Source organism: Dendropsophus ebraccatus, chromosome 9 (genome assembly GCF_027789765.1).
Source record: "Dendropsophus ebraccatus isolate aDenEbr1 chromosome 9, aDenEbr1.pat, whole genome shotgun sequence".
Classification (NCBI taxonomy): domain Eukaryota; kingdom Metazoa; phylum Chordata; class Amphibia; order Anura; family Hylidae; genus Dendropsophus; species Dendropsophus ebraccatus.
Window position 1 is genome coordinate 107,245,298 of NC_091462.1, and position 25,766 is coordinate 107,271,063.

General features: G+C 45.1%; 1 protein-coding gene across 3 annotated transcripts in view; it reads right to left on the minus strand.

Moving 5' to 3' along the window:
- Positions 1 to 25,766, minus strand: part of RAI1 (retinoic acid induced 1) — a 105,843-nt gene that overhangs the window by 49,422 nt on the left and 30,655 nt on the right. The window contains exon 1 of one of the 3 annotated variants that reach the window (XM_069984253.1): positions 12,877 to 13,096. The exons of the other annotated variants lie outside the window; for them this stretch is intronic. The gene's annotated coding sequence lies outside the window, so the exon portion shown is untranslated. Of the gene's footprint in view, positions 1 to 12,876; positions 13,097 to 25,766 lie in introns of those variants that run through there. 3 annotated transcript variants of the gene reach the window in all.

Sequence of the window (25,766 nt, forward strand, 5' to 3'; positions counted from 1 at the left end):
TTTATAACCAACACATTGTCTACTCCCCCCAAATTGGACAACCGACCATGAGTAACCAGCAGTTTCATTGTAATTTACTCCATAACTAGAGTGTGTCCCGACTACTCCTTCTGCAACCAAATTGTATGATTACTAGTGTTGAGTGAAGTTTGGGTTCGGAAACGTTTGTATGAACCTGAACACTAGCCATTTGACTCCCAGTGGCTGGAGAAGTTATAAGCAGCCCTAGGGAGTCCTGGAAAACATGGATATAGCCATAGGCTGTGTCTATGTTTTCCCGGCAGCTCTAGAAGGCATCCAACCTCTCCAGATGTCAGGAGTAAAATCCTGAGCGTTCGGGTTTAGACGAACACTGCAGAACCAGAACTTTCGAGAAGTTCGCTCACCTTTCATCCGCCATATTGTGAGATATTTTCTCATTGTACCGTCCTCCATAACCAAAAAGTCTATTATAACATTACACTGTTTACTTCTACTGCAAACTTATTCCATAGTCAATAGTTACATAGTCAATGTTTTCTCATTGTACAGTCATCCTCCATAACCCAACCTTACCTTTTGTAGTACTCCCAAACTGACCGTCTCTAACCAACACATCGATAGTAACAAGATTCTTAACTTGACTCCTACCACAACCAAATTGTATGACCTTCCATTACATTGTGAGATGTTTATTGTTGTTCTATCCTCCATTAACCAACATGGCTCCCAATTGAACAACCAACCTTCCGCACCGTTCCACTACCACATTCTGCATAAAAAACTTATAATCTAAAAGTATGAACATCCCTTAAAGTCAACAATATTATTCTCAGCTGCTCCCATAGCACACAAACACGCTCCATTACCAACAGTGTTTTACAACCATTTCATAAATTCAGCCAATATTGTCTTACGTGACATCATGTTGTACACCACCTCACCCCCATTGCACAACCATATGTTGCATTAGTCAAGGATTTCTATACTACTCTCTTTGATCATCCATGATACCCAACAACTGCAGTCTGCACCGCTTCCTCGCTATCTTGCTACCAGTCACAATTTACTATAGCTGTCCCGCTAGGGACTCAATCATTATAAGAAAAGGCTAACTGCTAGCTTTATTTAAAGGAACTGTCCATTTCCCTATGGAATGGGTAGTCAAAGTGTACTCTTTTATAAATGAGTGCATGTTATTCATGTAAAACTGACACACATATCAGAAACTTTCTAAATAAGTACTTGAAAAGCCAACCCATCTATCGAACGGCATCAAATTCTAAATTTGGGGGCTCGTCCGGGACCAGAAAAAGACATTCAGTGTATGCACGCTCACCAGCTAGGTATGAAGGTAAAGAACCAGTGACCAATGCAATAGGGTCATTTTGCTCTCCTGAAACAACAGTTAATGTAGAAGGGAGAAGTTTTAAATGGTTTTCTGGACTGCATCAAGATCTGATATTGAGGGCTTGTCCGGGACCATAAACAGACATTCAGTGACATCATTACCAAAATTCCGCATTCACATAGATGCATGTTGTATCGTAGAGGAGACGGCACTTCTGTGGTGGTGGTGCTCGTGGTGGGATGGCTTCCTAGACATAGTAGAAGAGAAAATCCCGGCACTCACCAATTGAAGTTATGCTCGTTTATTTATGTGCAAAACATAATAAAATACAGGAGGACGCATTTTGGCATATAGCCTTCATTAGCTCATCGGCCGAAACGCATCCTCTTGTACTTTATGTTTTGCACATAAATAAACAAGCATAACTTCAATTGGTGAGTGCCGGGATTTTCTCTTCTTCACATAGATGCTCATCGGCTAATTATCAGGGGTAGGTGTAAGGGACCACTAATGCAAGTACAATTCTGCTTTTGCTGAAACGGCAGTAAACGGGGATGGGAGATGTTTTTGAGAATTTGTCGGACTGCACAGAGATTTGGGCCTCATTCAGTACCATGAAATTTTTTTTTATTGTCAACCGAAAAGGACATTTAGTGACAACATTAGTGAAATGCTGCATTGATGGAGATGCTGATCTCATCTGTGTACGAGCACTCTAGCGGACATGTTATTCACCGTTACACTTTACATAATTAAAGGACTGCTGAAATCCTGCGTTCTAATGAGAGCGCCACGAACATGAACGTGCAAAGTTTGTTCAAGCGCCTTCCTGGCGAGATATTTATCAGCGACGTGACAGTGCGGCTAAGCGAGGCGATGCTTTGAACTTGTTTCTCCTTCCTCTGGGTGGAATAATGAGTCCTGACCCAAGCGTCCTCTGGTTCCCTCCCCCGTCCACCTGCCCTCATCAGCCTGATCAATAGAGGATTCAGACACAATCCTTTTAAGAACCTGGTACCCGCCTAATCCGTCATCTAATGATTTCTATATTCTCCCTCCCCCCGCTCTTATCCAGTCGTCTCAATGCAAAACAGGGGAAAGCTGGCGAAATCTATGGAACCACGCAACCTGTACCAGCAGCGTGCAGTTGTAGTAGTACTACAAGTCCCAGGTGGTGCTGTCGAGTCCTAAGCACAATGTACAGTAAAACAACAAAAAATCTGCAATATGTAGGAGAAAGAGTTCTGCAAAATGCATGCTACTGTAAAACCAGGTGCTGGTTGAGTAGCCATAGGGGGCGCACTAGTTGTCCCCACTCCCTGGTACATGATGGGCCTAAAGGTCCTTCGACCACATACGAGGAGAACAAAATTTGGGTTAACAATGAGCATGAGGGCTGAGTCCACAGCTGGGCCTTGTCATCGGTGTAGGGTATAAACAGGGATCAGGGCATCCTAAGGGCACCCCTGACCTAAGCCCCCCCCCCCCCCCCCCCCCCGTGCGATGACAGCAGCGGCATGAATAATACACAGCGATTATCCAGACTCCTTGTCAGGGCCGAGATGACGCTCGGGTCACTGTAACCTCGAGAACATCAAATACATGGACAAAACCTTGAACTTAGAGACGCTGCGGCTTCACCAGGGAGTCAGCACAGCGAGGGCAGCTAAGAAAGAAGCTGCGGGAAAATGACTTATACCTGGGAAAGCTGGATGACAACCAATACTGTCATCACTGTCAAAGCCTTCTTAGAGTCTACCCAGCTTTTCACAAAGTCCTGAATGGTAACTAATATGACTGTCAGGAATCTGCTCAGTTTTCCTAGAGTCCTGAGTGACAACCAATATAAAGTTATATAACAATATAAGAGCAACAGGGAAAGTGCTGCCTAACTGGGCACATCTGATGTAAGTAATATGGGAAAGCTGGGTGACATCCAATGGGGACTGTATAGCTTGTCACCCAGCTTTCCTTGAGTCTATGTGTGCCCTGATATAACAGGAAGAGATTTACTGCTGTCGAATTAAATATATTTGATCATGTTTCTGGGAAAGCTGGGTGAAAACTCATATGTTTCCCTATTTATGTCATCCAGCTTTCCCAGTGTCTGAGTGGCAAATCAACCTGGTCGTGCAGCAGCATAATCTTAATAATCTATCTGCCTAGCTGGGTAGCATGTAGGGTGAGAAGATGGCACTGCACAATACAGCAGAGATGCCATTCAGAAATTTAGGAAAGTTGAGTCACAAACTATATAGCTTCAATTTCAGCTTCAGCACTAAGTATCACCCAGCTTTCCTAGGGCCCGAGCGTCTTATTTGTCTAGCTGGAAGCAGCATGGTATGATAAGATATATTGCTGCATCACAAGACAAGACAGACTTGTCATTCAGGGAGTTCAGAAAAGCTGTGTGACACCCAATATGGCCACCATTTGTAGCTTCTGTATTCGACATTACCCAGCTTTTCTAGTGTCCAAGAGGCAAATCAGTTAACTGGTATAGGAGCAGGGCATATACTATTGTCTACTTAGACACGTGATGATCAATGGGCTGCATCTGTTTCTGAAAAAGCTGAGTGACAACCAATATGGACACTATTTTGTTTGGTTGTCACCCAGCTTTCCTAGAGCTCAAATTCCATATGTACGTAGCTAGACGAGGAGATATATGGCTGAATAACAAGGTAGGACTGCCATTCAGAAGTGTAGGAAAGCTGGGTGAAAAATTATAAAAACCATAATTTCAGCTAAACTGGACATCACCCAGCTTAACTAGGTTGATCTGCCATTCAGTCTATAGTAATGTGACTATATAGGCACAGGCGTCACCCAGCTTTCCTAGTGTCTGGCAGATGAGCTCTAGTTAGGTGACCATATAAGAGCAGGAGATGTACTGTTGTCCAATGGGTTTCATCTGCTTCTGGGAAAGCTGGGTGATAAAAGATATATCCATAACTCCAGCTTCCACACTGCACGTGACCCAGCTTTCCTAGTACCTATACGGCAGATGAACCCTAGTTAGGTGACCATATAAGAGCAGGAGATGTATTGGTGTCCAGTAGGTTTCATCAGTCTCTAGAAAAGTGGGTGACAAGCTACATCTGGGACCCCCTGAGGACGCCGTAACCCCCCACAGAGGGCTGGGTATTGGCAGCGTAACATGACTTGTAAATTCGGTCACATTAGGGAGCGCCATGTTTGCCAAGAGCGCAGTCCTGACAGATCATGCATTAGGTGCGGGAGCCGATAAAATATGATGATGGCATGGGCAGTACCATTATATAAATGCCAGGAAATAAAGGTCACGATTGTATAATTGTGTGATTTATTATGGTACGATCCATTATTGATGTAATCCCAGCACTTCCTCCGAAAATCTAACAAATGATCTGGAAATATCAGGCGGCTCTGAGTAATGCGGATCTGCTGCACCGGTGACACACGCTGGGAAATGAGCGCTAATGGCTGCCGCCACAGCGCCCCCTACCTAACACTGCTCTGCCTGCAGCTGTCAGTCTGCACTGAACCCCTGGAATTCTATTCATGTGGCAGCTGGAATCCTGCAGATATCCAGTCAGTTACAAGGATGAGAGGGATCCATAACACTGATCATCCTGAGCTGCCTGATTCATGAATGAGCTGCCAAGTAGAGAACAAAAAACATAAGTAAACTGTCAATGACAACACCCCAAATCATCAAGAGTCCGCGACGCTCAGGTAAAGCACAGCAAAAAGAGGGTTCATCCTGAGCTTCCTGATTCATAAGCAGACCGTCAGTGACACTAACACACGTGAAGAGAGAACAAAACCAATGATCATCCTGAGCATCCTGGTTCATAAAGAAACTACAGTTAGAGGAGAGCAAAAGTGTCGCTCATCCAGAGCATTCTGGTTCATGAATAAACTGCTAATGGCAGAGAAGAGTAATAGCATTGTTCATCCTGAGCCTCCTGGTTCTTGCAGGTACTACCAGTGACAGAGGGCAGCAACAGCATTGTTTATCCTGGGCTTCCTGGTTCATGGACAGTGGGGGAGATTTATTAAACATGGAGTAAAGTGAGACTGGCTGAGTTGCCCCTAGCAACCAATCAGATTCCACCTTTCATTTTCCAAAGAGTTTGTGAGGAATGAAAGGAGGAATCTGATTGGTCGCTAGGGACGACTGAGCCAGTTTCACTTTACACCATGGTTGATAAATCTCAACTGTATTTTCACCTTAAAAAACACTGTGTGAACAAACCCATAAACTGCTAGAGACAGAGGAGAGCAATGGCATTGTTCATCCTGAGCTTCCTGCTTCATGAACCTATGCCCCCTATATATTTACATGATATCCTCTCCATACCGTGGACCCCCCCCCCACTTGGGCATCTGGCACCATGGTGGAGGCTACTGTCTGGAGGTCTCCATGCTGACTGACTCCTTCCATCCCTGACTATGAACGCCGCTTCCCAAGTACCCAGTCACGACTCTAATCCAAGAAGCTGGGCACAGTCCCAAAAAGAGGATTCTGGCGCGAAGGATTCCAATGGGGTTTCCCTTTCACTAATACCCGCACGTCGTGCCACCCTAGTTTATACTGGCACGCTCTCGGGTAGACTGCTGCCTTTGGTGCCAGGACTTTACCTGATTCCACCAGACACATGACCCATCCAGTCTGTCGCCCACACTAGATTCTGGGCACCTGCCCTGATGTTGCTATTGACTAATGAAACCCGACCCTGTGCCACCTGTGCCCATCCTGGATGCCAGCCTGTAATTTCCCCCCCACCCATTGTATATATCAATCAATACCTACCTGCCCCTATTGTACTGCTCTGCCAGCAGCAGTGCCTCCCTCTCTCTGCCCCTGGTGCCCGCTCCTCCCGCCCCCTCTAAACTTGCAGGATTGACCTTCTCCAGACAACAAGGCCTTCTGTTTTTTTCTTTTGCTGCAGATCTGCGGCTGTGTGGAGGGCCGGGGATTAATGGAGCCACGTTCTGCAGAGCTGAGGATTCTGCCTTTATGACCGGAACAGCAGCGAGAAGCATCCGCCGTGTTATAATGTCAGGGCAAGCAGCCAGAAGGGCTGGAGGATCCACAGACGCCTCCTCACCTCCTCCGACTGACCGCCCGGGGCCTCTTACTGCTCACAAGGCCAGAAAAAGGACAAATATAGGAATTTCATTTTTCTAATTTTTACATTTTTCAGACTTTTTTATGTTTTTATGTTCTAGATTGTTTTATCATCTGACAAGTTTATGATGCCAGGAGAAGATCTGTTCCTGGTATTTGTAGCCCTACGCCCCTAGCGAGAAGACAACGTAGTACTCTTCTTCCCTTGTTGTAGTCCGAAAGAGCAAAGAATTTGGGGTCCATGAAAAGGATAAAAAAAAATTCATTTTTTTATTTTTCTATTCAACAATGGCAGGAGAATCTATACTGTAGGCAGTACCCCAGTATTTTACCCCAGTCCTACACAAGAAAACTTTCACTTATTGCAAGGCAAAAAGGACAGAACAATTTTATATATGAAATGTTGTTGTTTTTTTTTGGTTTTTTTTTATACTTTTTATTTTAGATTCTGCATTGTTTATTTTTCCTATAGGTCTGTTCTCACCTGTAACCCCTTTCCTGGTATTTTTAGCCTCCTCATCCCAACGCAGGGTTTTTCACTCCTTCAAAGGTCATGAAAAGGACAAAAAAAAAATTTATTTCAGATTTTTTTTCACAACCTTTGGTTTAAATTTTTGTATTTTTCAAGTGAAAATATGTTCCCAACTGTACTCCTACTATTTGTAGCTCACCGAGCCTTGTTATAGTCCATTAGATGACAACCCAGGGTCCCTTACTCCATGCAAGGCCATAAAAAGGTCACATTTTTAATATGTTTTCTTTTGGGGGGGGTTCAACATTTTTGGTTTATATGTTTTATTTTCATATTCACCCGAAAAAAATAAGTTCACTTTTCTGGTATTTTTAGCCCTTTGCCTCTAGTTAGAGTTAGTTTTTTTTACTACTATTCCCTAGCCCAAAAAGACAAAAAAAAAAAAATTGTACTCTGATTTTTGAAATTTTTGCTATTTTTTATGCTTTAAGTTTTTCCATTTGCTATAGAAAAGCTATGTTCTTGTCCCTACACCTTTTATGAAACTTTTTTGCTCATTGCCCCTAGTAGTAATCCAACTTGGGAAATTCATGACCACATTTTTTTTTAATTGTTTGTTTTTGCAACATTTGGTTTTTATGCCTTAGATTTTTTTTTTTTTTTTGTATTTTTGTATTGGACAGGATAAAATCTTTATTTCTCGGCCCTGGATGAAGCCATCTCTCCCGTGGGCCTGGCAGGGAGACATCTCGCCGTCTTCTTCGGTGATGCAGGAGCCGCTCAATCAAGATCTAATAATTTTTAATTAATGTGCGGATCATTTCGCTGATGTCCTTGGCCACCAGAGGTAATCACAGCCAGGAAGAGGATTCTGCTTGTCTGAACACTTACATGCTGGCACCGCTCCGCAAAGTGTCTTCCCGTCCGCCCCAGTATGATACAACGCTCAGGTCTTGCCCTTAAAGAAGATTTCCTTTTTTTCCCCTTTGAAATAACTGGTATATAAAAAAACATTGAGTCATCCTTATCAAAAAACTCTCCGACTATTCCCTTATTATATCCGCTTCCAGGGTGACAACCAATATGGCCGCCATTAGAGGGGGTCATCAACTTGTATTTCTGAAGTGCAAACTAATCCACCTGCCTGGTGATGCAGTAATATATGTTTCTAGCTGCTACTCAGACTTCTAGGAATCCGGAATGGAAACCTTTAAGGGAACTGTAATGGCAGCCATATTGGTTGTCATCCAGCTTTTCCCGAGGCAGAAGACCAAAACTAAGGTCTACGTGACCCAGGTGTTGAACAGAATCTTTATCATGTACCCCTCTCCTCCTTTCTGTCAATGGGTTAAAAATGTAAAAAAGATCCCTTTAAAAGGGGGCGGGGCTAAAAGTGACTACTTACTAACAATAGGAAAGGAAAGGAAAACCCCCAATGGCCACTAAGATAGAATAATCTGGGGGGACTGGGAGACTGAGAGTAACCATACCCATATCTCAGTTTTCGAACCATTGTGGAGTTACCCTTTAAGATGCCAAATTTTGGTACTTTTTATGTGATTGTGGTGTGGGAGGGATTCCTGTAAGGGGTCAATGCTTTCCTGCCAATGGAAATGGAAGTCTATGTGGGTTACCACGCACAGTCTTACCAGCGGCCCCTTCCCCTGGGTGGTCCAAAGGGCAAACAGGGCAAATCTATTAACCCAGTGATTGCCAATGAGGAGTGACTAACCCTATTTGCTGCTATGGGTGGTGTATTGTTCCCCATCTTGTGGCTTTGTAAAACTACAACTCCCAGCATGCCCTGACAGCCTTTGGTTGTCAGGGCATGCTGGGAGTTGTAGTTTTGCAACAGCTGTAGAGCCACATGTTGGAGAACAATCATCAGCATAGAGAACAAGTCAGCTCTATGTGCAGAGGGTTTGGCGCTCTGTGTCAGGTCATCGACTATACTGTAAACCAGCACAGTTCTGGAGGGGGACCAGTCACTTCAAGTAGTGTGCCGTTTCCAGTTCATCATCTAATTCTATAGATTCTAGATCAGTGTTCCCCAAGCTGTGGCCCTCCAGCTGTAACTGAACTACAACTCCCAGCATGGTCTGACTAGACCAAGTTCCCTCAACCTGTAGCTGAACTACAACAACCATCATGCCTTAGATCTGAGTAGACTAGTGTTTCCCATCCTGTGGCTCTCCATATGTTGCAGAACTACAACTCCAAGCAAGGCCTAGGCTACAGTAAAACTAACTACACTATGGCATGAGTTGGGAGTCACAGATTGGGGAACACTAGTCTACCCAGGTATAAGGCATGATGGTTGCTGTAGTTCTGCAACAGCTGGAGATCCTCAAGTCTATGCATGATGGGAGCTGTAGTACTGCAGCAGCTAGAGAGGCCCAGGTTGGGTAACACGGTCTAGTCAGGTGAGGGTATGATGGGAGTGGTAGTTTTGCAACAGAAGGAGAGTGACGGATTGGGGAACACAAGTCTAGTCAGGTCTAGTGCATTATGGAAGTTTGGCGAGATCAGATGGCAGTTGTAGTTTAGTTAGACCTAATGCATGATGGGAGTTGTAGTTTAGTGAGATCTAATGCATGATGGGAGTTGTAGTTTAGTGAGATCTAATGCATGATGGGAGTTGTAGTTTAGGGAAATCTATGCATGATGGGAGTTGTAGTTTAGTGAGATCTAATGCATGATGGGAGCTGTAGTTTAGTGAGATCTAATGCATGATGGGAGTTGTAGTTTGGTGAGATCTAATGCATGATGGGAGCTGTAGTTTAGTGAGATTTATGCATGATGGGATTTGTAGTTTAGGGAGTTCTATGCATGATGGGAGTTGTAGTTTAGGGAGATCTATTCTAATGCATGATGGGAGTTGTCATTTAGTGAGATCTAATGCATGATGGAAGTTGTAGTTCAGTGAGACCTAATGCATGATGGGAGTTGTAGTTTAGTGAGATCTATGGGGAAAACTGGTAAAGGAAATCTAATTTCCCCTACAGCGCTGAGGGTTCCTGCTGTATCTCTCCAGTAGCCGTCAGGTGTAATGTTATTATCAACTATATATCAGGTTATTACTCTTATATCAGCAATTTCCCAAGATACTTTACAATCTCACTTCAAATGACCCGCAAATTATTATATAATGCAATTATAACGCAAATAGGAGACGTCATTTAGGTCTATCATTACATGAAACAGGAAGATCAGGATGAACAGCTGTATCAGACCCACAGGGATTGTGGCTGGAAGATACCAGATTACAGGGAATACAAACAGATGGGCATGGTGTCTGTGGGAGCTCCGGGGTGGGCATGGGATCCCATTATGATCATGACGTCTGACGCTTATCTAAGAAAAACAAGAATAGGTGCAAACAGCAGGCACGCCCCTTTACCCGGGTGATGCCAGGTTCTGTGCCAAGCCTGCCATCCAGAGAGCAGGGATGAGATGTGGTGTGAAGGGGGCATGCAGCCGCCCCAGGCACTCACATATGGCCCATGTGGTATCATCTGGGCAGATCAACGCTGGTCCACTCCGCAGCAAACGCTTTTTGGCACCCCGCTCAGTTGCTAGGAGACAAGACTTTGAAGAGGAATGCTGATATTGGACAATCTATAGAAACTTTAGAGTCCTTCATGTGTCAGCACTGAGAAGATGAGACACTAATCTCCCCGGGATCAAGGGCTGTGTACAGCTACGGATGTCTGTTCTATAAATGCGATGTAACTACCGGGAAATGAAAGGGAAGGGGGGGTATATCATGGTTTAACCCTGTCCGTGCCCAGATCTGCTCTCACACTGCAGTAAACAACCCTCTTACTGAGAGGGGGGAGGAGGGGTATGGAGCTTCAGGTTCATTTGAAAGCATCAGATGTTGAAGTGTCTGTCGGCCAAAGTGGAAAACAGGAACGCAGCCGCATCTCGGGTCAGCAAAGCGACGCGGCATGACAGATCCTTGTTAGGCTGAGCTAGAGGCGCCGCGTTTCAGGGGCACGGTGACCCGTCAAAATGCGTCGGAAATAGGTAAACATCTAGGATCCTGACAGTATCATGTGTCTCATGGGAAATCTTATGGGCTGATGGGGGGGGGGGGTAAGAGATCACCGAGGGCTGTAAAAAGTTCTATAAGAGATTGCCAAAAAACGAAGGTCATGTGACTGCGCTGGAGCGCTCAGGGAGGATGATGTCATGTCCTGGTGACACGTTAAGTGGCTCTTATATCATCCCCCCCCGGGAGGACGGGAGATTACGGCAGGTGCAATTTATTGTAATGTTGTCACTCAAGTCGTAAAAGCAGCAGCGCGGCCCCTTCCCCTCCTCATTATCCCCCCCCCAAGCACCTAATTCATCAAACCTATCACCGGCCATGGAAGAGTTAATGGAAGAGCACCCATGATGGATGCCATCTAGGGGGCTTGCAAAATTCTAACTCTTTCTTTGCCGAGATGATAACTTGCATGGTACAAGGTTGTGGGCAGAGATGTGACGCACATTGTTCCAGTTAATCCCCGAGCCCTGGATCCGGAACCACTGCAGTGAATCCGACATCTAGAACTGGAGGGGGGGGGGGGGGGGGGTGGGGGGGGGGGGTACATCTTACATCTGTGCCCAATTCAGTACTGGTATCAAAGGGTTCCTGACCTGCCTCTAAACGGATCCCGGTATGGAAGGGGTTAATGCCCACTTCCTTAATCTTCTATTATTGCCACCAGCGATTGCTTTTAGGACATTGCCCCTTTATGATAAAAATGCACAAAAGACGTCAACAGGGCTTACAATCTAATACACAATATCAGTATATGGATGCCACACTACTCCGAGCATTCTACGACATGTCAACATATTCATCCACCTTCCACGGCGCAGGTCTCATGGTTTACAAACAAGGACTTATAGTGAGGTGTCACCTATAGGAACGGTTCATGAACACCACAATAGGAGACACATAGAGACCTCAGGTTCTGGTCATCCTTGACATCAACATAGACCTCATTGCTGGGAAGCATATGGTATCCCTTAGGACCAGTCCACAACCTCGTAGCGTAGGACATCCAAGTCCCTGGGAAGCATATGGCATCCCTTAGGACCAGTCCACAACCTCGTAGCGTAGGACATCCAAGTCCCTGCTCATCCTAGGTCTATCATAGACCTCACTACTTGGAGTCACCTGTAGGACCCATGAGTTATCTAGTAGGAGAAGAGAAGGACCCCCAGGTCATCCTTGGTGTCACCATAAACCGAACTGCTTGGTGTCACCTATAGGACTGGTCCACAACTCCATCAGCACTGCAGTAGAAGACTAGTACTCCAAGTACCAGGTCATTCCTGGTAGCACCATAGACCTCATTATTTGGAAGAATAATGAATGCCACAATAGGAGAAGAATAGGACCTCCAGGTCCATGGTCATCCTCAGTGTCACCACAGATCTCTTAACTTGGTGTCACCTATAGACCTTGTCAAGAACCCCGCATCACAGTAGAAGAAAAATAGGACCTCCAGGTCCATGGTCATCCTTGAGATCACCATAGACCTCAGTACTTAGCAGTCTAAGCTGTTATTGCAGTAGGAGAAGATGAGGACCCCCAGGTACCTGATCATCCTTAATTTCTCCATAGATGTCGCTGCTTAGAAGTACATGGTGTCACCTACAGGACCAGTCCACAACTACATAAGCATCACCGTAGAAGAAGAATAGGACATGCAGGTCTCTGGTCATCCTTGGTGTCACCATGGACCATAGAAGTATATGGTGTCACCTTCAGCACTAGTCATGAAGCCCACAAGCATTGCAGTAGAAGAATCAGACCTCAGGTACATGGTCATCATACACCAGGACCACTAAACCAACCTCTGCATTGTTCAGAAAGTCAACTATAAAGAACACCGACCACTTCACACACCCCGCAACCCGAAACGCACACAGACAGCAGGGAAGACTACGGAAAGGTACCTGAGACGTCTCCTCTGCTTGCACTCTCTCCTCCACTACAGCACAGTGACCAGGTTACGTCCTTAACCGTGAAAAATGGCACAATTCCTATTTTTCATCGTCCTCGGCAGCGACCCTTCAATGCTTCTCAGCGGTGATTATTCACAAACCACTGGGGATAAGAGGTAATTAGGAACGGCCGCTGTAGCATCCAGCCTGAAAATGTAGAGGCAGAAGTAGGAGGGGAGTGCGAGTAGACAGCATAGTGGGGAGGAGAGCGCGGGGTTGGGGGCGAAGGGGGGGTCATTGACAGTGTCTATTGAGACATCAGGTCGGGGGTTTGGATGTGCGGAGATGCTGCTGGCACGGCAGCCTTTGTTTGGGGAGTAGGTGGCGTGCCCCCCTCCCTCTCCCCTCTCGTGTTTGTGTGGATGAGTGTGTGGCTGCCTGTTTGTGCCAGGAATAGAAAGCAAGGAACTGAAATGCCAACCAGAAGGGTCAGGGAGAGACAGAGAGCTCTGCTCTTTGCTTGTTATCCTCAGGAGGCAGAAGGAGATTGAGGGGAGGGGGGTGGGGGGCGGCTCGACTTCTTGTGCTCTCATCCAGATTCTATTCCCCGGCTCCATCAATAAAACATCCGAAATTCTATCAGTCATTAACTCTTCCAAGGTCACCTATAGGAAAGTGCCGAGATGACCGTGGGCAGGACGGCCGGGCAAGACAATACCCACCGAGCAACGTGGCCCATGGGATCGCCACAAAAACACTGACCACAAACGCAACCATTCACCCACAACACCTTTTTTTTTTTAAATTGAGTTAAAAAAATATTTTTTTCCCCTAATTTTTTTTCAGAAATCTGAAATTATTTTTTTTTTTAAAGAATTAGATTTTTTTTTTCCAAACAGTTATCTTTATCTGCCAATAGAAATGGCAATACAGGAGCATAGGATGTATTGCTGCATAACCGGAGAGATTTGCCATAGAGGCCATATTGGACGTCACTCAGCCTTCCCAAGACCCTGAATGACAGACCTACCTGCTTGTGCAACTATACAAATTTTTTTTTTTTTTGCACCATCTAGGCAGATAAATGTAACGGTTTAAAAAAATGTTTGTTTGTTTTTTTTTATAAAAAAAAAAAGGTCTTAAAAAAAAACCTACATTTTTAAAAAACAAAAAGCAATTTTAAAAAAACCTGCATTAAAGACTGCAAATTTTTGGGAAATTTAAAAATCAAATTTAGACATTAACTAAAACATCTGGTTTGGGCTATGTTCACACAATGTCTTTAACAGCTGATAATGACGGCCATAAGTAATGTTCACGAACATTGTTGACGGCCACCATTGTAAGACAACGGACGCTATTTTGCATAATAAAGACATCGTGTGGACATAGGAAGTAAATAGTTTTTTTTTCTATGATCCCATGGGCCAAGTTGGTCTTTGGGTACGGTCTCGCCAGGCTTCACTATCCAAGGTTACCTCTGCACCATATATTAGGGTGGTTTACCACCATATTACACGGGCCAACTATCTGTCACATCAGGCCGATATCTCCCCATGTAAATGACACAGCGATCGGAATGATTTTTCAAAATGTATCAATTGAGGAATCGGTCAGGTAAGCGCTGGCTTGTTCGCTCTTTGGCTGATCGCTCAGTTCTGATGTTCAGTAATGATCAGCCGTCACCTGCACATCTCCCTGCGTGAGGAGGATGTGCAGCTGACAGCTCAATAACGCAAAGGATCGCAGGAACGATTTAGTAGTGATCGTTGCGCAGCTCTGACCGCACGATCATCGATTCCTGGAGTCTGACTAGTTGGTTACCGCGATGACCATGAGAATGGGGGACGTGGTGTAGGACCTTCCATTAGAGGGAGCACAATCCCATTTATATTAGTGTACTATGGAATTGTCTTCTATTACTGTGACTTCCCTTTAAGAAGCACCAAAATCCCCACTAAAGGGTGGGGGGCGAATTCCCAAATGCATCCACTCATTAAAATGACGGCGGCCCCGCGTACAAGTCCTCGGCTCTGTCACCAGGTGCGACTCTCTCTGATTAGAAGAGACACCAAAGAGACTCCAGATCAGAGGATCCTTTGTGAACGCCCCGAGCACTTTCCTATTACAGATATATCCTGAACGCTGTGATTAAAAAAAAAATTCAATCCAATCTGAGAATTAGTGAAGCTTCACGCCCCTCTGCTACCCGACACTAAAAAAAAATACAGAACTGACACCCATCGGCCAGAACATTAAAACCACTGGCAGGTGAAGTGAATAATATTATTATAATATATCTGGTGACTATGGTGCCTTCTCAGGGGTGGCATACTAGGCAGCAAAGGGTCACTCAGTTGTATTTGGTCACATTGGCACTTCTCAGTGGCAGAATACTAGGCAGAAAGGGGTCACTCAGTTATATCTGGTGACTATGGCACCTCTCAGGGGAAGGATACTAGGCAGTGAGCCGTTATATCTGGTGACTATGGCGCCTCTCAGGAGCAGGATACTAGGCAGCAAGGGGTCGATCAGTTATATCTGGTGACTATGGCACCTCTCAGGGGAAGGATACTAGGCAGCAAGGGGTCGATCAGTTATATCTGGTGACTATGGCGCCTCTCAGGGGAAGGATACTAGGCAGCAAGGGGTCCATCAGTTATATCTGGTGACAATGGCGCCTCTCAGGGGCGGGATACTAGGCAGCAAGGGGTCGACCAGTTATATCTGGTGACTATGGCGCCTCTCAGGAGCGGGATACTAGGCAGAAAGGGGTCGATCAGTTATATCTGGTGACTATGGCGCCTCTCAGGGGCGGGATACTAGGCAGCAAGGGGTCGATCATTTATATCTGGTGACTCAGGCACCTCTCAGGAGCGGGATACTAGGCAGCAAGGGGTCCATCAGTTATATCTGGTGACTATGGCGCCTCTCAGGAGCGGGATACTAGGCAGAAAGGGGTTGATCAGTTATATCTGGTGACAATGGCGCCTCTCAGGGGCGGGATACTAGGCAGCAAGGGGTCGATCAGTTATATCTGGTGACTATGGCGCCTCTCAGGGGCGGGATACTAGGCAGCAAGGGGTCGATCAGTTATATCTGGTGACTATGGCGCCTCTCAGGAGCGGGATACTAGGCAGAAAGGGGTTGATCAGTTATATCTGGTGACATTGGTGCATCGCAGGGATGGGACACAAGGCAGCAAAGGGTCAATCAGTTATATCTAGTAGCAATGGCGCCTCTAAGAGGTGGTACATATGGCAGCAAGGGAATATCAGTTACATCTTGTGACATTGGTGCCTCTCAGGGGTAGGATATGAGGCAGCAAGGGGTCACTTACCTATATCTGGTAACAATGGTGTCTCTCATGGGCAACATACTAGGCAGCAAGGAGTTGATCAGTTATATCTGGTGACTATGGCGCCTCTCAGGGGTGGGATACGTAGAAGCAAGCGGTCAATCCGTTATGAAGTTGATATGTTGGAAGCAGGAAAATGAGCAAGTGTAGGCATCAGAGGTACAAAGGCCAAATTGTGATGTCTAAAGATGGGAGCAGAGCTTCTCCAGAGGGGCCAGTCTTGTGACCTGTCCACAGGGTGCGATAGCTAGCCTGCCTGGTCCGATCCCATGGAACAGCTGCTGTAGAGCAAACTGCTGAAAAACTTCCTGCCAGCTACGATAAAAGGAAGAGTATACTGTACATGGTGGCTATGCTGCCCCCCACTGCCCACCACAACCGTAAGTGTCTCGAGTGGACACGGAGCATCAGAACTTGAACAAGATGCAATGATGGGTCACATCTTACATGATGTGGATGGTCGGCTGCGTATGCGTCACTTAGCCGGGGAAGAGGCACTATGGAAGGAAGACAAGATGGCGGGGGCAATGATCTGCTGGAGACCTTGTGTTGTAGCATCATGTTTTAGGGTCCTGTAATGCAGCGTTTACACAGAACGATTATCGTGCGAATTCGCACAATAACAATCGAATTCGAACGATAATCGTACGTGTAAACGCAGCGAACAATCAAACAACGAGCGAGAAATCGTTCATTTTGATCTTTTAACAACTTCTCAAATCGTTGTTGATCGTTCGCAGATCGTTCCGTGTGAACAGTCGTTCACTGTTTTACCCTGTGTGTGAGATGGGCTTAAGTGATCGCAAAACGAATTTTCTGTACAATATATTGTACCGTCTAAACGCTGATGGTTATGAAAAACACATTGTTGCTTCAACATCTTTAATCGTACGATCGGGCGAATTATCGTTCTGTGTAAACGTAGCATTACACAGGCTGATGAAGGCCCGATCAACATTATATTTAAAGCAGCCGGGGAGTTGGTGGCTAAACATAACAACATGCACCTACCTCCCCGACTTCACCGCTGTCCCCTGGTCCAGTTCCAGGTCGCCTCCTGGTCTGAGCAGGGTCTCAGGTCATAATGTGTCAGCCCAGTGTGGCCGATGACTGGCTGAGCAGGACAGACATGTCACAACCAGTCTCCCCGCTCAGACCAGGAAGCGGCTGGGGGTCCAGGAATTGGAACGGGAATACCGGACCCCTGAGCTGAAGCCGGGGAGGTAAGTACATGTTGTTATGTTCAGCCACCTCCTCCCCGACTCTTTTCAGAAGAAAAAACAAAACCTCAGACACTGGACTTTTAAGACCCTTTTAAGGTGGTGACTCGGCCTCCAGATCGCCTCTTATTTAAAGGGGTTATCCAGTGCTACAAAAACATGGCCACTTTCTTTCAGAGACACCACGACTCTTGTCTCCAGTTCAGGTGCGGTTTGCAATTAAGCTGCATTCACTTCAATGGAACTGAGCAGCAAAACCCCGCCCAAGCTGGAGACAAGAGTGGTGCTGTCTCTGGAAGAAAGTGGCCATGTTTTTGTAGCGCTGAATAACCCCTTTAAGCTCCATTTTCTTCAATAGAACTGAGTTTCAAACCCCACCCAATCTGGAGACAACAGTAGGGGGAAAAGTGGCCATGTTTTTGTAGCGCTGGATAACCCCTTTAAAATTCATGAACAAGGAAGCTCAGGATGAACAAAACCAACTGGAGTAGATATTTTAAAGGAGAAGTCGAGTGTCTGGACATTTTTTTTAAAGGAGTCGGGAGTTGGCTAAACATAACATGCACCTACCTCCCCGACTCCACTTTAAGATGGTGGACTTCCCCTTTAAGATGGTGACTCGGCCTCCAGATTCCTCAGATCGTCTCTTATTCAACACTCATGAACCAGGAAGCTCAGGATGAACAAAACCACCTGGGGTAGATTTTAAACTACTTAGGATACCCGAGTCCTCCATCCTGTGACAAAACTACAATTCCCAGCATGCCCTGACAGCCTTCGGCTGTCAGGGCATGCTGGGAATTGTAGTTTTGCCCCAGCTGGAGAGTCACAAGTAGGGGAACACTGACTTGGAGACTACAATGACAAAGGACAGAGTATGTGGCATTGTCTGTGCTAAATCCAGAGGTATCCGGCTCCCCCCTCTCCCTCCCACCCCATACATATATTCCGTTCTAATGAAACCTCTTTTTATCAGCGCGTTCCATAGCCGACTGCTTTACTTCAATGGCACAGTGTGAGCTGGTGGATTCAAGGACAGTTAGAAACTACACATCATTAGACAAGCAGAAGAGATGATGGACCCAAATGTAGCAGCTATTCTCAGCCGCAAATTAAAGCGCCGACGCGGACACGGCCAGGATGGCGGAAATGGGCTGCAATTTCCGCTAAATTGTGCGGACTGCAAGACACCTGAAGTCACCATCTTACCGCCGCAGACTATGAGACATGGGAGCTACATCATCTGGGGGACCAAGGGGTTAAAGTTTGGTACTATATAAAAGCGATACGGAGTTTTCCTTTAATTCCTCTTAAAGGGGGCGGGGTTGTGACAACCGGGTTAAAACAAGAAGGAAATGCTGGAAGGTTTCAGATCGAAAGCCTGTCGAATAGTGAGTGCAGCTCTGGAGTATAATACAGGATGTAACTCAGGATCAGTAATGTAATGTATGTACACAGTGGCCCCACTAGCAGAATAGTGAGTGCAGCTCTGGAGTATAATACAGGATGTAACTCAGGATCAGTACAGGATAAATAACGTAATGTATGTACACAGTGACCCCACCAGCAGAATAGTGAGTGCAGCACTGGAGTATAATACAGGATGTAACTCAGGATCAGTACAGGATCAGTAGTGTAATGTATGTACACAGTGACCCCACCAGCAGAATAGTGAGTGCAGCTCTGGGATATAATACAGGATGTAACTCAGGATCAGTACAGGATCAGTAATGTAATATATGTACACAGTGACCCCACCAGCAGAACAGGAAGTGCAGCTCTGGAGCAAAATACAGGATGTAACTCAGGATCAATAAAGGATCAGTAATGTATGTACACAGAGACTGCACTAGCAGAATAGTGAATGCAGCTCTGGAGTATAATACAGGATGTAAGTCAGTACAGAGTATAGGATGTACATACACAGTGATTTTACCTTTTATACTCATTATATCCATATATAATCTGTAAAATGATCTTGGAAAGTGAACATCCCCTTTAAAGTGATATTAAAGGGGAAATGTATTTAGCAGTAAAACCTTCTAAGAGATACATTTAGGGCATCAGGAAGAAGGATCTGATCCTGAACCCTGTGATGTGACAGGCCGTGCGCCCGGTAAGTGCCTTATTACAGCGCGGTACCACTCTGTCTGCTGTCCCTATTACACTGCAGCTTCATGTCTCTCAGGGGAAATTCTCGGAGTATCTCACTTACTGAGCAGGAAGATTCTGCAGAATGATGTTCAATATAAGTGCGTTCAATGCCAGGCGACTAATGGTGGAATAATAGGCGGAGGGGGGGTGTACACTAAGGTTCTGAGCTCCAGGACTGTAGGATCAGTGCTGACACGCCGGCTCAGGCCACGCCATTGATTTCCATTCACTGGGTGGGTGGGTGGGAGCGCTGTGTGCCAGATCTGTCTGCACAACAGATGTAGCCTTGTCCCTTCTCGCACATGACTCACGATGACAGAGCCGGCCTTCTCCAGAAGGCCACCAGAGACACGTCTGAGGCAGCAGCGTGGCCCCTGCATGGCAGACTCATTTACAATATGCCGTATTAACATGCGGGCAGAAGGCGGCGCAGGGAGGGGGGGGTTAATGGCGCTGATGCGATTAAAACCAAGGTTATTATACAAGTGGGCTCTGGGCGTTACAGAGCCATCAAACCTGATACTTCTGACAGCTGAGGGTTTGCTACAATGTATCCAGCCTAGATGCATCTGTTCATGGAAAATCTGGGTGACAACCACAGAGCCTGCCTGGGCTACAGATCACTCAGCTGAACTAACACAGCATGCATCACTAGTCAGGATTTAGAGGGAATACAAATAGATTACCTATCCTATGAATAGGCCATCAGAGTGTCAGTCAGGTCGTCTCATGCTCTGGAGGACCCAACGTTATATAGAGAAACCATTGATTTCAGTTTGAACGGTGTAATACTTTATTTCCCCTGCGGAGGAGCTGTAGTGAAGCTGCACACAGATTTCCTAACAGATTACAGCTGTCTATTGAGGATCTGATCACACACATCTCATCCTCCTGAGGACATGACATATCCATACGTTATATGGAAAGAGCAATGATTTCAATTGAAACATTTAATACAGTGGTACCTTGGATTACGAGAATAAATAGTTCTGGGATGGCGCTTGTAGTCCAAATCCACTCTTACACCAAAGCAAATTTTCCCATAAGAAATCATTGAAATGCAGAAAATTGGTACCACATCCTAAAAATAATGATTTCTTTTATTCTGAATAACATGTAGAACAGATGAAACAAACATTTAGAAACAGCAGAATCTGTGATATTATAAGTTACTGTACAGTATAGCAATCAGCATGTGGAGTATAATGTATAGTAAGTGCATAAACCTGAATAGCAGCAGTTTATAGATATAGGATGGAACTGCAGATCCCCATTATGCAGTAGCAAAGTACAACAGGCTAGAATAGAGAAGCAGGGCTGCTGTCAGAGGTCTGTGTGGTCACATGACAGCAATAGGAAATGGGTGTGGTCAGCATGGACCCATCAGGAAGTGAGAATCACAGAGCTGTGCAGGAGGACAGTGACAGAAACTTCTCTATACCGCAGTGTGAATGGCTGAGTGTCAGTGCAGGCACATTATAGCAGCAGTGTGTATAGCTGAGTGTGAGTGCAGGCACATTATAGCAGCAGTGTGTATAGCTGAGAGTAAGTGAAGGCACATTATAGCAGCAGTGTGTATAGCTGAGTGTGAGTGCAGGCACATTATAGCAGCAGTGTGTATAGCTGAGAGTAAGTGAAGGCATATTATAGCAGGAATTGAAAGGATGGGAGACACATGATTTGGAAGGTGAGGGAGACTTCCTGGGTCAGAGTACTGTAGTTCTGTAGACCAGGCTATGCAGACCATGCCCCTCCCCCACTCCCCCTCCCACCCAGTACAGGGAGCTCTTAAACCAAAGCAATGCTCTTAAACCAAGTTACAATTTTGAAAAACCCTGAGCTCTTCTTGCAAAACGCTCTTAATCTAAGTTAGTCTTAAACCGAGGTACCACTTGTACTTCATTTCCCCTGCGGAGGAGCTATAGTGAAGCTGAAAACAGACTTCCTTACAGATTACAGCTGCCTGTTGAGAATCTGATCACACACGTCTCATTCTCTGGAGGACCTGACATATCCATACATTATATAGAAAGAACATGTAATACTTTTTTTGCCCTGTGGAGGAGCTGTAGTGGAGCTAAACCCAGATGGTCCTGATGCTTGGGGTCCTGAGAACAGATTATCTTTAGATGACCCTTTAAGGACTCTGGGGGGACTGAATAAGACATAATGGCAGCCTACAGGTTGTCACCCAGCAGCCTGGCAGAGTGATCTGTATTCGTGTATTTGTGATATTTTCTATTATTACAATTGAAAAGCGGAAAGAATAAACCTGCTTCCCCAATTAATTGTGACCTTTCACGGGACTGCGGGATTCTGAGATGCGGTACGGTTTCTTAGAGGTACGTGCTCCACACAAAATACAGCATCCTACGCCTCTAATGTGATTTCCTTTCATTTCAACCGTACCCCACAAGCCCCCCCAGACCCTCCTCCTTATACCCAGCAGGCCTCATTCTGACATTCGGCCTGGATCTGACCAGCTCGGCAGCCGTGGGGAGGTGACTGAGAAGGTGGATTTGCCCACCCACTGAGATATTTGGGAAAGGGAAGGGGGGTCCTCACTGATCTCCTCTTATTTCTCATGAAATTCCCAATGAGAGGTTTTACCCTTTGTAGCAGATTCCCCCCCCCCCCCCCCGAATTCCGCCCCAATGTGGAGGGGGCACTGGCTGTATGATGTAACTGTTATGTGGCTGAACAGCGTTGTGTTTTTACCTAGGGCTGCTGGCAAACCTAATATCAGAATTGAGAGAGAATGTTACCTATTTACATAGGACTGCATGTGAACTTGTTTCATAACTATTCTGTTATTGGTTTTACATAGGACTGCGGGTATACTTACTGTTTATCATAAAAGCATAATGTCACAATCTACGTTACACAGGATAGACATTTACCACTTGTGACACTGTAACATGATATTTATAGTTTTACATAGGACTGCAGACAGGCTTATACCGTGTCAACTGTTTTACATAGGACTGCAGATAAACCCTATATTTATAATTAAAGCATTGTGCGTATCTAGGTTGCATTGGACTGAAGACTAGCTTATACTGTCAACTGCTTTACATAGGACTGCAGATAAACCCTATGGGGGAGATCAAACATGGTGTAAAGTGAAACTGGCTCAGTTGCCCCTAGCAACCAATCAGATTCCACCTTTCATTTTCCAAAGAGTCTGTGAGGAATGAAAGGTGGAATCTGATTGGTTGCTAGGGGCAACTGAGCCAGTTTCACTTTACACCATGTTTGATAAATTTTCCCTTTGCGTTTTACATAGGACTGCACACATTTATCATTGGAGCACAATGTGCCACTGAATTTACATAGGGCTGCAGATGTTTTTAGACTATATAACAATAAGCTTCTGGTGGTTTTACAAAGAACCATCGGGTCTGGGTGATACGTCATCTTAATGCAGGCCTCTACTATGATCTGTGGTTTTACATAGGACTGCAGATTTACTTACTATCTATTTTTAATTGCAAAGAGCACTGGTTATTTTACACAGGACTGCAGGTAAATTAACTATTCCGGGTCCTTACATGCATGACCTATGCCCATAGAGGTGCCCCCATGTCTAGGACTTACACTGGAAGACCGCCTGTGAATTTACATAGGACTGCAGGTAAGCCTAAAGCATTATTGTATCTAGGTTATAACAATGCACAAAGACAAGATGAGCTCTGCTACATCTGTACATGACAAGGAAGCACGACGACTAGTCAGATGATTACAGAACAGCCATCAACCTGGGATGGTCATTGATGATAACGGGTCGGGGGAAGGGAACACGGCCGTCCGTGCACCAGGGGGATCTGTGTGTGATGGGCTCCTGACTGCTAAAATGTCACACGGCTTATAAGTCATTAGCTCCTGAGAGACAGAGATGGAGTCTGAGGAGCTTCTACCGCCACCTCCTCTCATCCAGCGGGGAGGTCAGAGAACATCAGTGCAGTCAGGGGGCGACAGAACGAGCAAACAACCCGCCATATCTACCAGAGGTGGTGACCGCAACACAATACACCGTCACTGGAACACCTATAAAAGTATATCCACCTGTAATACAGGAACCTCGACAATATAACCTGTGCTAAACCTGTGACGATAAGAGACGACAAACACAGAGCAGGATTATAGTAGTTATATTCTTGTATATAGGGGGCAGTATTATAGTAGTTATATTCTTGTATATAGGAGCAGTATTATAGTAGTTATATTCCTGTATATAGGAGCAGTATTATAGTAGTTATATTCTTGTATATGGGGGCAGTATTATAGTAGTTATATTCTTGTATATAGGGGGCAGTATTATAGTAGTTATATTCTAGTATATAGGAGCAGTATTATAGTAGTTATATTCTTGTATATAGGAGCAGTATTATAGTAGTTATATTCTTGTATATAGGGGCAGTATTATAGTAGTTATATTCCTGTATATAGTGGGCAGTATTATAGTAGTTATATTCTTGTATATAGGGGGCAGTATTATAGTAGTTATATTCTAGTATATAGGAGCAGTATTATAGTAGTTATATTCTTGTATATAGGAGCAGTATTATAGTAGTTATATTCTTGTATATAGGAGCAGTATTATAGTAGTTATATTCCTGTATATAGGAGCAGTATTATAGTAGTTATTTTCTTGTATATAGGAGCAGTATTATAGTAGTTATATGCACAAGCCAAAAAGACAGAAATGGCTGCACATCGCACCCATGGCTGACACGAAAGCTTATTCAGCTACATTTAAAACCAACATCAGAAGTTAGTATAGAATTTGGCGAAACCATATTGCCTCATGTACCATGTGCAGGTCTCCTGATACACGAGTCCCTAACAAAAAAACATCACTGTGCCGGTCACCGACCACAATCCCCGCAAAGCGTGCGCAAACAGAGAAGGGGGCCACGGAATGGCCCTGCAACCCCATCGTCACAGGACCAGACCCTAAAGGGCCCCCCCAGACCCCGCAGGCGCCACCGATGGAAAAAGTGGAAGCCAAGTAACACAAGTTACTGACCGGCACAGTGATGTTTTTTGGTTAGGGACTCATGTGTATCAGAAGACCTGCACGTGGTACATGAGGCAATATGGTTTGGCCAAATTATATACTAAACTTCTGATGTTGGTTTTAAATGTAGCTGAATAAGCTTTCGTGTCAGCCATGGGTGCGATGTGCAGCCATTTCTGTCTTTTTGGCTTGTGCATATTTTATGTATTCTGTCCCTTTTTTCATTGTGGCTAGCACTCGTGCTTTGTAAGATCCATGTGATCCAAATTAGCAGGAAGCACCTGTGTACATAAGGGGAGGATCTCCTAGTATTCTCCCATTCTACCTGCAGAGGAATGGAGAGAGGTAAGAGCTTGTTCACACTTGTGTTGCTTGGCGTCCACTTTTTCCGCCGGTGGCGCCTGCGGTGTTCGGGGGGGGCCCTTTAGGTTCTGGTCCTGTGACAATGGGGTTGCAGGGCCATTCCGTGGCCCCCCTTCTCTGCTTGCGCACGTTTTGCGGGGATTGTGGTCGCTGACCGGCACAGTGATGTTTTTTGGTTAGAGATTCATGTGTATCAGAAGACCTGCACGTGGTACATGAGGCAATATGGTTTGGCCAAATTATATACTAACTTCTGATGTTGGTTTTAAATGTAGCTGAATAAGCTTTCGTGTCAGCCATGGGTGCGATGTGCAGCCATTTCTGTCTTTTTGGCTTGTGCATATATTATAGTAGTTATATTCTTGCATATAGGAGGCAGTATTATAGTAGTAATATTCTTGTATATAGGAGGCAGTATTATAGTAGTTATATTCTTGTATATAGGAGGCAGTATTATAGTAGTTATATTCTTGTATATAGGAGGCAGTATTATAGTAGTTATATTCTTGTATATAGGGGGCAGTATTATAGTAGTTATATTCTTGTATATAGGAGCAGTATTATAGTAGTTATATTCTTGTATATAGGAGGCAGTATTATAGTAGTTATGTGTCCAGGAGAGAGAGGGGTCAGCACCACTGCTATAGCAGCATAATGAATGAGCAATCAGCAAAAAGATTGTGTCTGAACAGACCCCTAGGCTGGTGCACACACAGAGGTAAGGAAGTCTATAATAGTAAAAAGAACAAGACATATGGCACTCACCCAAAAGTAGTGGGGTCTTCTA